Consider the following 10558-nt stretch of genomic DNA (forward strand, 5'->3'; position numbering starts at 1 on the left):
TGGGACATGCCTTATGAACAGACTGACTGAGTTTGAAGCCGATCAATCGAAATCCCTAGGAGGAGTTCGATCAAATACGAAGGCTGTAAACGGCAAAAATGGCCTCAAAATTGGACCTTCAATCCAAAATGGCCGACTTCCTGTGATACTTGCACTATGACATTAATTGTAAATTTTGAGCATCTTGGGAGCTCTACAAGTGTACCAAATTTCATGTCTCTAGGATAAAGTAAGTGAATAGCAAAGGGTCCTTTGAAAATTTGTAGGTGGCGCTATTGAGCCATTTCTTATGGGATTTTTGCGATGACCTTAAAATACAAAATTTTGAAACTCCCTTTACGCCTCCGCCAAGTTTGGTGAGTTTTTGAATATGATAAAGCCCCCAAAAAGGCCCCTCTTTAGGGGGGCAGAATAATAATAAGAAACAGTAGGAAAACAATAGGCCTTCGCAGCGCTTAGCTGCTCGGGCCTAATAATAAGAAACAGTACAGAAACAATAGGCCTTCGCAGCGCTTAGCTGCTCGGCCTAATAAAGCTACATGCAGGCTTATGCAGGAAGAAAACCTATTAAAGGTTCCAAAGCACCTAACACTGGAGGCTCATCATCATGTTGAACAACATGTTAGAATGGTGTAGTCAAAGAAAGCGAGACTTGGAAAATATCTAATCTGACTCAACTATATTGGAAAGAAGAATCCAAAAATCATTCAATTTCTTGATGCACTAAGCTGGTAGGAACATATAAACCCTAAAGCTTTGATTGCAGCAAAAAAAATCCAGACAAAATACATGGACGTATTTTTTGCCAAACTTTTCATACCCCATGAACATTTTCATGATTTTTTTTTTAAAGCACTGAGTGGAGTGGACAGCACTGAACAGAGGGAACCGGATGCAGATGGGAAGGAGGAGAACGAGGAAAAAGCAGGGCTGACAAGCCAGCACCAGGCCGTTATTTTCAGGACAAATATAAATAGGTGGTCATTTTGACACCAGTTTGTACCATGCACATGTACCTAAATGCTATTCTTATGCCACAGACAGGGGGTTATGGGTGAGGCACTGTACATGAGGTGACCTAGTTGGTGGAAAGTAGGCTGTAAAGAAGGAAAGGAGAACACACACATACCAACTCACACAAGTCCTGACGTAGGCAGTTTGGCTTTTTTTAAGCACCACACAGGGATCATGTGGACTGCTCTCAATAGAAAAATGTCAGCTTATCCTCAACGATGGGGTCATTTTTAATAATAATATTTTCCCATAATGCTTTTTACTTTGATTGTTGCCGAGTTACACCTCTGTCAAACTCTTCTTAGAGGCTTGTAAGCCACGGAGTGAACCAGTTTTATAATACGGCCAACGGGGAGAAACCGAAACAAAATCTTGTTGACTGTCAGTTAAAATATTAAACAGATGATGTGTTTTGAAGAAGGGGTTTAAGAGGCTGGGGATGCTGTAAGAATGCTGTCCAGACTGAATCACAAGATCCAGAAATTTTGCTTACTGTACTTTAGCATGAACAGTTTATTTATTTTTATTATTTTTTTTTTTTATAATCTATTCATTCCCGTTTAAAGCAGCTGTTGTGGAAATCTGTTATTTGTATAAACAGGTAACAGATCAGTGAAGCTACATAGACTACAGATCTTTATCTCTCTCTCTCTCTCTCCCTCGCTTCTGTTCGCCTTAATGTCACATCGTCTCGCCCCCGTCTCGTCCCACTGGATGGCCTGCTGTTGGTTTGTCAGACAATACCTGCGCATGTGGCTGGGGAGCATTAGCCTTTCGGCCTGCCAGTTTGTCTGTCCAGATTGCAATTTTTGTCTTTCATTCTTGCAGAGAAACTCACCCTCACTGACTGTGACAGACATATAAAAAAATAATAATAATAAAAACACTGCTTTTCAGTACAGTCTCTCAGTCTAGGATGAGAAACCAACCTTTAAGGAGGCTTTTGATCTTGACCTCAAACCAGCATTTTCTCCTCCACCGGGACTAAGATTCAGAAGGCTTTTTCTCTTCTTTTTTTTCTCCATAGTCTCCACTGAAGCTCTGTGGTCACTCTTTCCTCTTTTTACTGCAGAGCCTCCTTGCCATCTTTACATAAACAGTGACATCAAGCGCCATCTACTGGTCGAAAATAAGTACTGCACCTCTGCTTTCTTTACTGTCTGCTCCTCACAAGTGAAAAGTGTTGGGATTGGTATTCTTTGGGTGGAGCTTTTCCTTGTTTTATACAAGTCTCGATTAATCGATTAATCGGTTCAGTTTAAATATTTGTTTTCAAAAACATTTAATCTCAAAACAACACATTTTTAAAGGTCATACATTAAGGTAAAAAAAACATCTAAAAAAATCATAAATACTAATAACATTTTAAAAGTATGTGCCAATACATTAGAGAAAGTTTGACTCTTGCTTTAAAGGTACACAAATTAACTGTGACACTTCTTTCCTTGAAATCATCTAAAACAAAACTCTGACTACAGCATGGCTGGCTGCAACACTGTCAACAAAAACAGCATTGTAATTGGATTTTAGCTCAGACTTTGACTAGACTATTCAACAATCTTCACCCAGAGCTCTAATTGCAGATATGATTGGTATTCTTGTCCTGCTATAACATCACAAACTGACGGCAAAATACATAGTTAGTAAACAGGTCTTGGTGTATCTACTGAAATGAAACCAAAAATCCTAAATTTCATATAACTATTTGATTAATAACTGAAATCATAACTTTTGAAATGCTTTTCGACTTTGTCTGCAAATAAAAATGGTATGTTTACCTGAGACATTTAAACAATTTCCCTTTTCCTTAGAGATTATTTAGTATTAGCAGAGAGATATTTGTTAATGGTGAATTCAAAATGGTGACTCTTTTTCTGGCAGTCATCCTTCATTTACCAACAGAAAACTCTGCTGCTTGTTTAATGACCAATTTGAGATGTTTAGTTTTGTTTTTTGTACAAATAAATAACAAATCAAGCCTGACAGTAGAACAATGCTTTGTGAATTAAATTTTAATTTTGCGACTCGTACGTCACGTTTTGTCATAAAGTATAGATTTGCTCATGATAATTTGAAGTCTCTTGGGAATTTTTTTGTGGAAGGATTGATTTCACCATTACCTAAAATTTTCTGTTTTCATGTTCAACGCAAAGTGCGTTTAAATCATTTGAATTAAGATGGCCGGGTAAGAGAATTAAGATGTCTGCTGAAACAAATGGAAATCAGGTAATGCTAGTTGTTGTGGAGCCACATACATTAGTGATTAGTGAAAGTGCCAACAGCAGCTGCATTTCATGGTAGCTGGAATCGAAATGACCTCTGACGGCAGAGGCCTCAGCAGGGATAAAAACCCTAATGAACCGTATCAAAAATGAATGAATATTGATTTGTTTCCGCGTGTGTGTATTGTGTGTGGCTGCAGCGACACTCCCATTCATAAACCTGCTGCGAGTGCAGCGCCTTGCTCAAGGGCAGTTAAGCAGAGCAGATGTTTGTTCTTGAGGGAATGACTTGAACCAAAAGACCATTGGGTGAAAATATTCCACCCTGCTGCTGATCCAGATGAACAGGGCTTGATTGCAGCTCCAAGCTAAAGAGGAAACAAGCAGCTGTTTGGTTTTTGATTCATTTGGCTTTAAAGGTTCAATAGGGCAGAGTGTCTATCTTTTTTATTATTATTATTATTATTATGTATGAGCCCATTCTTTGGTTAACATACCTGCAGTAAAATCATTTGCCTTGCATGATAAGAGCACAATGTTTTTTTTTTTGCATCTTTTGCATTTATTAAATAAATCATTAGTGCTCCACTCGTGTAAAGGATATCTTGAACAGCACCTGTAAGTGACCATGTTCTCACCCGTTGAACTTTTTACATTTTGTTATCACAAACCTCCCTCTATATACACAATTACATAAAGAAAACACAGTAGACCAATAGAAAGTGGTGCACCACTTTCTATGTACCACTTACAATACATGCATACTTCTAGCAGTAGTTGTTAGATAAGTTCACATTATATAACTAAATGAAGATGCATGTTAAACATTGTTGCCTCCTGCATGATTTTGTACATGTATTCATTATTCTTAACCACTGTTAAGGTTTCCCCATCTTATTTTGACCTGCTGACAGAATCCAGATGTAAATTAACATAAAGCTACAGTCTCACATTGTGATTGAAACGGTGACATTTATGTTGAAGCTGTGAATTGTTCCATTTGAAAATAAAGCGAAGTAAAGTAGAACCACCTTTGGCTGCAATTACAGCTGCGAGTCATTCGATGTATTTCTCTGCCTATTTTGAAAATCTTCATTATTTTCACCAGTTCTGCTTTGCAAAACAGCTCAAATTTAGTTAAACATATACTTCAGTCGGAAATCTTTTGCATACTCTAATATGGGAGTGTCTCTTGGAAATAATATTTTTGCATCCCCCCATTGCAGTTGATAAATGGTGGAAATTTGACCATTATGAGAAACCAATGAAGATGGACACTTTGATTTTGTAGTGCAAGACTCACCCTGAATTAGAATGAGGTAGGCTGGGGTTTGATATTTAAATCTCAAAGTATTTATATATTATTAGGAATGCTTTCTTCTTTCTTTTTAATTTAAAAGTAAATATGATCAGAAGTTTCCCACAAATTGTCAGCTTTGGTTGAATATACAAGCTTTCTTTTCAATTGATTACTGTCTTTAAATCATATCTTTCCTTCAGTTTTGCAAGGGTGTCAGACCCTTTTATATTTCATACTTAGAAGGGTTTACTTGCCTTTTTTCAACAAAAAGTAGACTTTGTTAATTAAATTGCTATATATTTAGCTGGCAGTTGAGTACAAAAATATCATTATCTATTTAATTTAAGTCAACTCAAATTTGTTTCTGACTCTTAAGTACTTTCATTTTAATGGTTTTGTCGCATATGCCAAAACATTTGGACAATAGTGCTCTTACAGGTTTTGTTTCACAACAGGTGTATGCTTAACTTTCTTCTTGATAACACTGGCTAGATTTGTGGGTCTTGAAAATTTGAGACGGCTTGTTCAAATTAGCTCTAAAACGTTTCAGGGTTTTCATTTCTCTCTCTTTCTGAAAAGTGAACTTGTGCTTTTCAGGCATAATTTGGAATTTTTTCAAAAACCTGTCTCACCTTTTGGAAAAGTTTGGAAGAATTTAGAACAAAATTGTTCAAAGACAGAAAGACTTTGAGTTCCAGTAAATTCTGATGCTCAAAAACAAACTGTTATCGATACTTTCCCTCTTAACTTTGAGTGTCGTTTTGGCACCTTTCAATGAACGGGACTTGGTCTCTTAACCTCTGGTTCTGAACATCCTGTTCTTAGAATCAGTGAATATAAAATCTCGGGACAACATTGGTCCGTCTCTGCCAATCCTCAGGGAAGCGCTGGTTGTTTCCATCTAGCCACCGGCATTGGATGGGCAGCAATTCTTTAGGTTCCTTTAGAAATAGGAACCTTGAGGCAATTCATTAAACTAAATGGTAAAGAAAGGTGAAATGTCATAGTCTACAAAAACAACACAACCAAATTGTAACCACAACATGTCGGTTCTAAGTCCATCATTGTCTCTTTTTCTGCCTCGCTCTCTGCTTCATCTTTTTCACAGTGACTCAATACAAATAACCATATCTGCTGAGATAGCCATCAGGAAAACAGTCTTTACTATTTGTTTAAAACCTTTCACAGACACCCAAGACAGTAAAGTTTCAAAACAAACCTAGAACCGACTGTATTCCTCCAAGGTCTTCTGTAGGTAATTAAGAAATTGTTCAGTTCAGAGTCTAAACATTGTTACTGATCATAAATTACTCTCAAGCTCCAACAAAGCAAAACAAACCCATAATTTGACATGTATTCACCTGCATCCATGTGACTTTTTATCATAACAGTTTCACAGTCATAAACATTGCATTTGAACAATATTTCTAAGAAACAGAAGAGTATTTGTTTGGAGTTGGGACAATTTGCTCGCTGAACAGAAAAAAAACAGAGCCTTGTCTTGTTATTGTGAGCCTAATTAAAGGGAACGTCTGATTTTAAGGGTGATTTGTGCCACAGAAAAGTGCTCCAAAATCAACCATGTAACATTGCAATTAGGTGGGAGATAAATATAGCTCTGCCTGTCAGACAAATTTGATGTGCTGCTGTAAGTAGCGGCTGTAGGAGGGGCTGTGTTTAAGGTTTGACAGGCAGAATTATGACCCACTGAGATCTTTACCACCCAGAAATTCTGCAGGCCTGTAAGGCCGAATTCATCAAATAAATCTAAAGGGGTTAGAAAAATATATTAGCTTCTGGACTTTTGGACAGAGAAGCTCATAGACCACAAGAATAAGATTGCAGTTAATCCCACTCAGTTTCCCAATAAAACCATAGTCTCCTGAAGTTCAACCCTGGAACACCCTGTTCAACAGCGGTCTGCGCTTCATGTTTTCCTCAAAGGAAAGTCTTTTCTGCTCTCTTCCTTATTATCGGGCCAGCATTCAAAACTGTCCTCCTCACTGTGTGCAAAGACCCCTCACAGCTGCACTGAAAAAAATAAGTCATTGGATGAACATAAAAAAATTATGGAAAGGATTTCCACCTGATTACTTTGCTTTATTTCAGCACCATGTACTTGTGTTACTCCTATTTAAAGCAAATGTGTTAGGTCAACCTAATTTATTAAGATTATTCCAATGTAAAGCAAATGTGTTGGCTCAACTTGTCACAATGGTGATTCAATGGGTGATTCTAAATCAAACATGTTGGCTCAACGTATTATATTGTGGTTATTCTTATATAAATTAAATGAGTTGGCAAAACATAATTCATTAAGGTTGTTCTAATTTAAACCAAATATGTTGGCTTAACCAGAATTATGGTAATGCAATGGATGATTGTAAATCAAATGAGTTGGCTCTACTCCATTCATTAAGGTTATTCAAATTCAAATGAAATGTGTTGGCTCAACATATGTTTTAAAGGTTCCTTTAACTCAGTTACTATAGCGTGACCCAGTGTAATGCAATACAGCCCGCCCAACTAATCTGCAATGTTTAGGACCAAATCATTGATGTAACTTCATTAAGATGAATATAAATCTAGTTGAAACCACCTTATTTTACAGTGGTACCTTCACACTACCTGATTCAGTAGGTACAACTCAATAAAAGCAAGTTAGCTCAACAAATATGCTTCATGCTAAAAGACAGCTCGTTAATCGTGTGGAAATCCTTTCCATTATTTCATAACGTTAATTCAAAGACATATTTTCAAGCGTTAATCAAGCATTTTAAGATAGCACTAGGTGAAAGTGTAGGAAGAACACTCAACAATTAGAAAAGGTACAACACAATTGTATTTTCAGAATTGTTATACATCGTTTTTTTTACACAGCACAAAACACAGCTGAGTTGGACATTGAAATAAAAAAACAACAAAAAGGTTACAGTTTCATTTCCCAGCCAATTCTTTACAACATAAAACATGTCAGTATAGTTGCTCAACTTAGAGAACTGTAACAATATAAATCTTTTCTACTGCAGACTTTAAACACTCATTTTCCATATGAAACTTTACTCAACTTAGCAGCGAGTTTCATATTGAGAACTTGTGCTTTCTTTGATAAGTTCTTTCCATCCAATTTCATTATTATTTTCTGTATTACTTCAAAGGTATGCTTGAGTTACTGAGCAAGTTGAGTGCTGAACGCACTAAACTTGAGGGTAGCTCAAGTTTAGTGCGTAGATTAGTCCCAGCAGCATCACTATTGCAGAAGATACACTGCCCAAGCTGTTCATAACTTCCACCCCCTCCAGGACAATCCCAACATCCAGATGTGCATCGGCACCCTCTGCTCAAATGACGACTCTGAGGACAGTCTCGGCTTTGGCCATTTCATTCATCAACGTCCTAAGGGAGTTAGGGAAGGGTATTGGGGGGAGACAATTCACATGTAATTAAATAAATAAATTAGACTGACATTGATTGAATCACTCATGGACCTTAGTTGGTGAAAGTATTTTAACAACTCTTAGGAGTTCTATTGTCAACACAAAGAGAATTTAACATACCATGTACTCCCTCACCAGCTTCTCTGGATCTTCATTTAGGTACACACAGACCTTTGAGGATGCACTCTCGTCTGACCTCAGCAGTGTCTTCCTAAATATGCAGATCAAAAAACAATGAGAACAATCTCAAAACTCCAGCAGTATAGGTTCACACACTTGAAAACATAGCTACATTCAAAGGAAGTCACAACAAAAGTGATCAGTGGCTTGCAGTCTGTTTGAAAGATATTTAAAATTGTTAGTATCCCTTCATTATGCCATGACTAAAATGGAGTTTAACATTTTATTTAAACATCTAACTGAAGCTGTTAGATGTTTAAATAAAGACATGAATATATTACCAAAGAAATATGTGAAAAGTACAGAATGGTCAACACAGTCTATATCCTTCTACTTAAATGAATATGCAAAGCATTCCATGTCTTACAAGTACATGGACAGTCTATGTGTGGGCATAGGTAACGTCGCATATGCCGGTGTTTAAGTGTAAAATGTTTTAACAGGTCATATCTACGAGACAGAGAGAGACTACACTCCTTACATTTCCACATCCCCACGCAAATAAAGACAAATAAAACAGACTGGCCAAATAAATGTTTAGCTGAACCCTAGCTTTATAAGCTCTCTAACACTACATTCAGTCACTTTAGATCTGGCAAAACTTACTATTAGCCACTGAAATCTATAACTTGATAGCCGATGAGCCCCTTGACCAGTACTTAAGCAGGTGGATTACAGACAGGTGATCAGGTGATGTTCTGAAAGAGATCAGATATATTTTCAGCCATTAAAATATGCAATTCATACTGAACTGAGTTGTATCTTTTAGTACAAGTCCCTTGAATGCCTCATGAATAGAACCACAGGACACATGCAAGCACATATGTGCAGAACAGTGGTGAATTGAACATGGTAGAAAGCAATAGTAACATAGGTCAAAATGAGCACAAACAATCAACACAAAAAACATCAACATTTCAAAATTAAACCAATGAACTTCAATATTGTTTCTGAGCTACAATTATTTGGGGACAACAAAGAAGAGTCCAAAAAAACCCAACATCTTTACAGCAGAGGAATATGTATTTTAAAGAAAAAAAATAGAAAGCTCAAGTCTGTAATAATGGATAATCCATTGAGAGTTTTAGCCTGACAAAATATACTAGAAATCCATAACTAACAGGTATTTTAGGAACATTTAACAAAGCTCAGAAAGCAATGCTTTCTGCAGGTTTCACCGACTGAAATGTAGGACTTTTTATTACCATAATTAATTAAGAATCTCGATGATTATAGAAAGGTACCAAAGTGTGTGTATCTACATTTACCTCCATAGTAACATTACTGAAATAGAATTAAAATAGTTAGAAATAGACTGATGTTAGATCCGTGTGTTAAAAATCCACTAAACCTCCAGGGAGCTCAGGAGGAGCAAAACTGTGACATTTCTGGGGTCCATTTGTGTCTCTGGCAGCAGCTTTGTACACTACATATGGCTCTGCAGACTTTTTTCGCACAGAATGTACCTAACATGGTGCGGCGATAAATGTAAACTTACCAATGATATCACATATAGCTATCTGCCTTAACCTAACCGACTTAATCTACAGAACATGAAATAATGTGACACAAGTATGGAACAAGTAGAAAATGGTGCAAATGTAGAGACATTTTAAGTTACATATTTTTATATGGATTTAGATGAAAATAGTTTGACTCTTACCTTCTTCAAATTAAGTGGATGCACGCCAGGAATCTCCCCTCTGCCCTTGAAAAAACCCAATAAGGTGCAAGCCAGTTATCTCGCGTGATTTTCCGTAATCTCTTGATCTGGATCCTCTTCAGCGGGAGATGAGTCTGACACAATAGCGCTTTGGAACTGACGTCACTGTTTTTTTTTTATTAGATTAACTTTGACAAATATTGATATTGAATAAAAAAAAAAACCAAACACACACACACACACACACACACACACATATATATATATATATATATATATATATATATATATATATATATATATATATATATATATATATATATATATATATATATATATATATATATATATATATATATATATATATATATATAGCTCCCAGGCCTCTGGTAGAGGACCCGAGCTGTGAGGCGTGTTCTCGCGTGATATCCCGTGATCTCACTCGTTGTCGTCAGCACAATATCAGTCTGACTATAATGAATCATGTTAGCTCAACATGATTCAATTTTATAAATGTGAAGTCGTGGAATATCTTGTTTATCCAACATGATTTTATCACGTTTTCGCTTCAAACCCAACATTATTGTGTGAAAGGTACATGATATTCTTAATGTAATACGCCCCGACGTTCTTTTTTTTTGGCGGAAGATCTAGCTGACGTAATTGAATCACGTTATCTCACCTTGAATACATTTTATTCCATTTGCGAGAGAAAACCGATTGTCTCGCGTATTCTCGCGTG

The 10558-nt window shown here is 36.6% G+C and overlaps 1 long non-coding RNA gene across 1 annotated transcript; it reads right to left on the reverse strand.

Annotated features, from left to right (window-relative positions):
* Positions 1-7465: 7465 nt before the first annotated feature.
* On the reverse strand, positions 7466-9971 carry LOC129363589 (uncharacterized). The gene is made up of 4 exons (XR_008606327.1): positions 9817-9971; positions 8760-8851; positions 8094-8184; positions 7466-7932 (listed from the first exon to the last, which is right to left on the reverse strand). It is a non-coding gene; the product is annotated as an uncharacterized LOC129363589 (long non-coding RNA).
* Between the last annotated feature and the right edge of the window lie 587 nt (positions 9972-10558).

The sequence above is a fragment of the Poeciliopsis prolifica genome, unplaced genomic scaffold (genome assembly GCF_027474105.1).
Source record: "Poeciliopsis prolifica strain line A6 unplaced genomic scaffold, Auburn_PproV2 SCAFFOLD010, whole genome shotgun sequence".
Taxonomy (NCBI): Eukaryota; Metazoa; Chordata; class Actinopteri; order Cyprinodontiformes; family Poeciliidae; genus Poeciliopsis; species Poeciliopsis prolifica.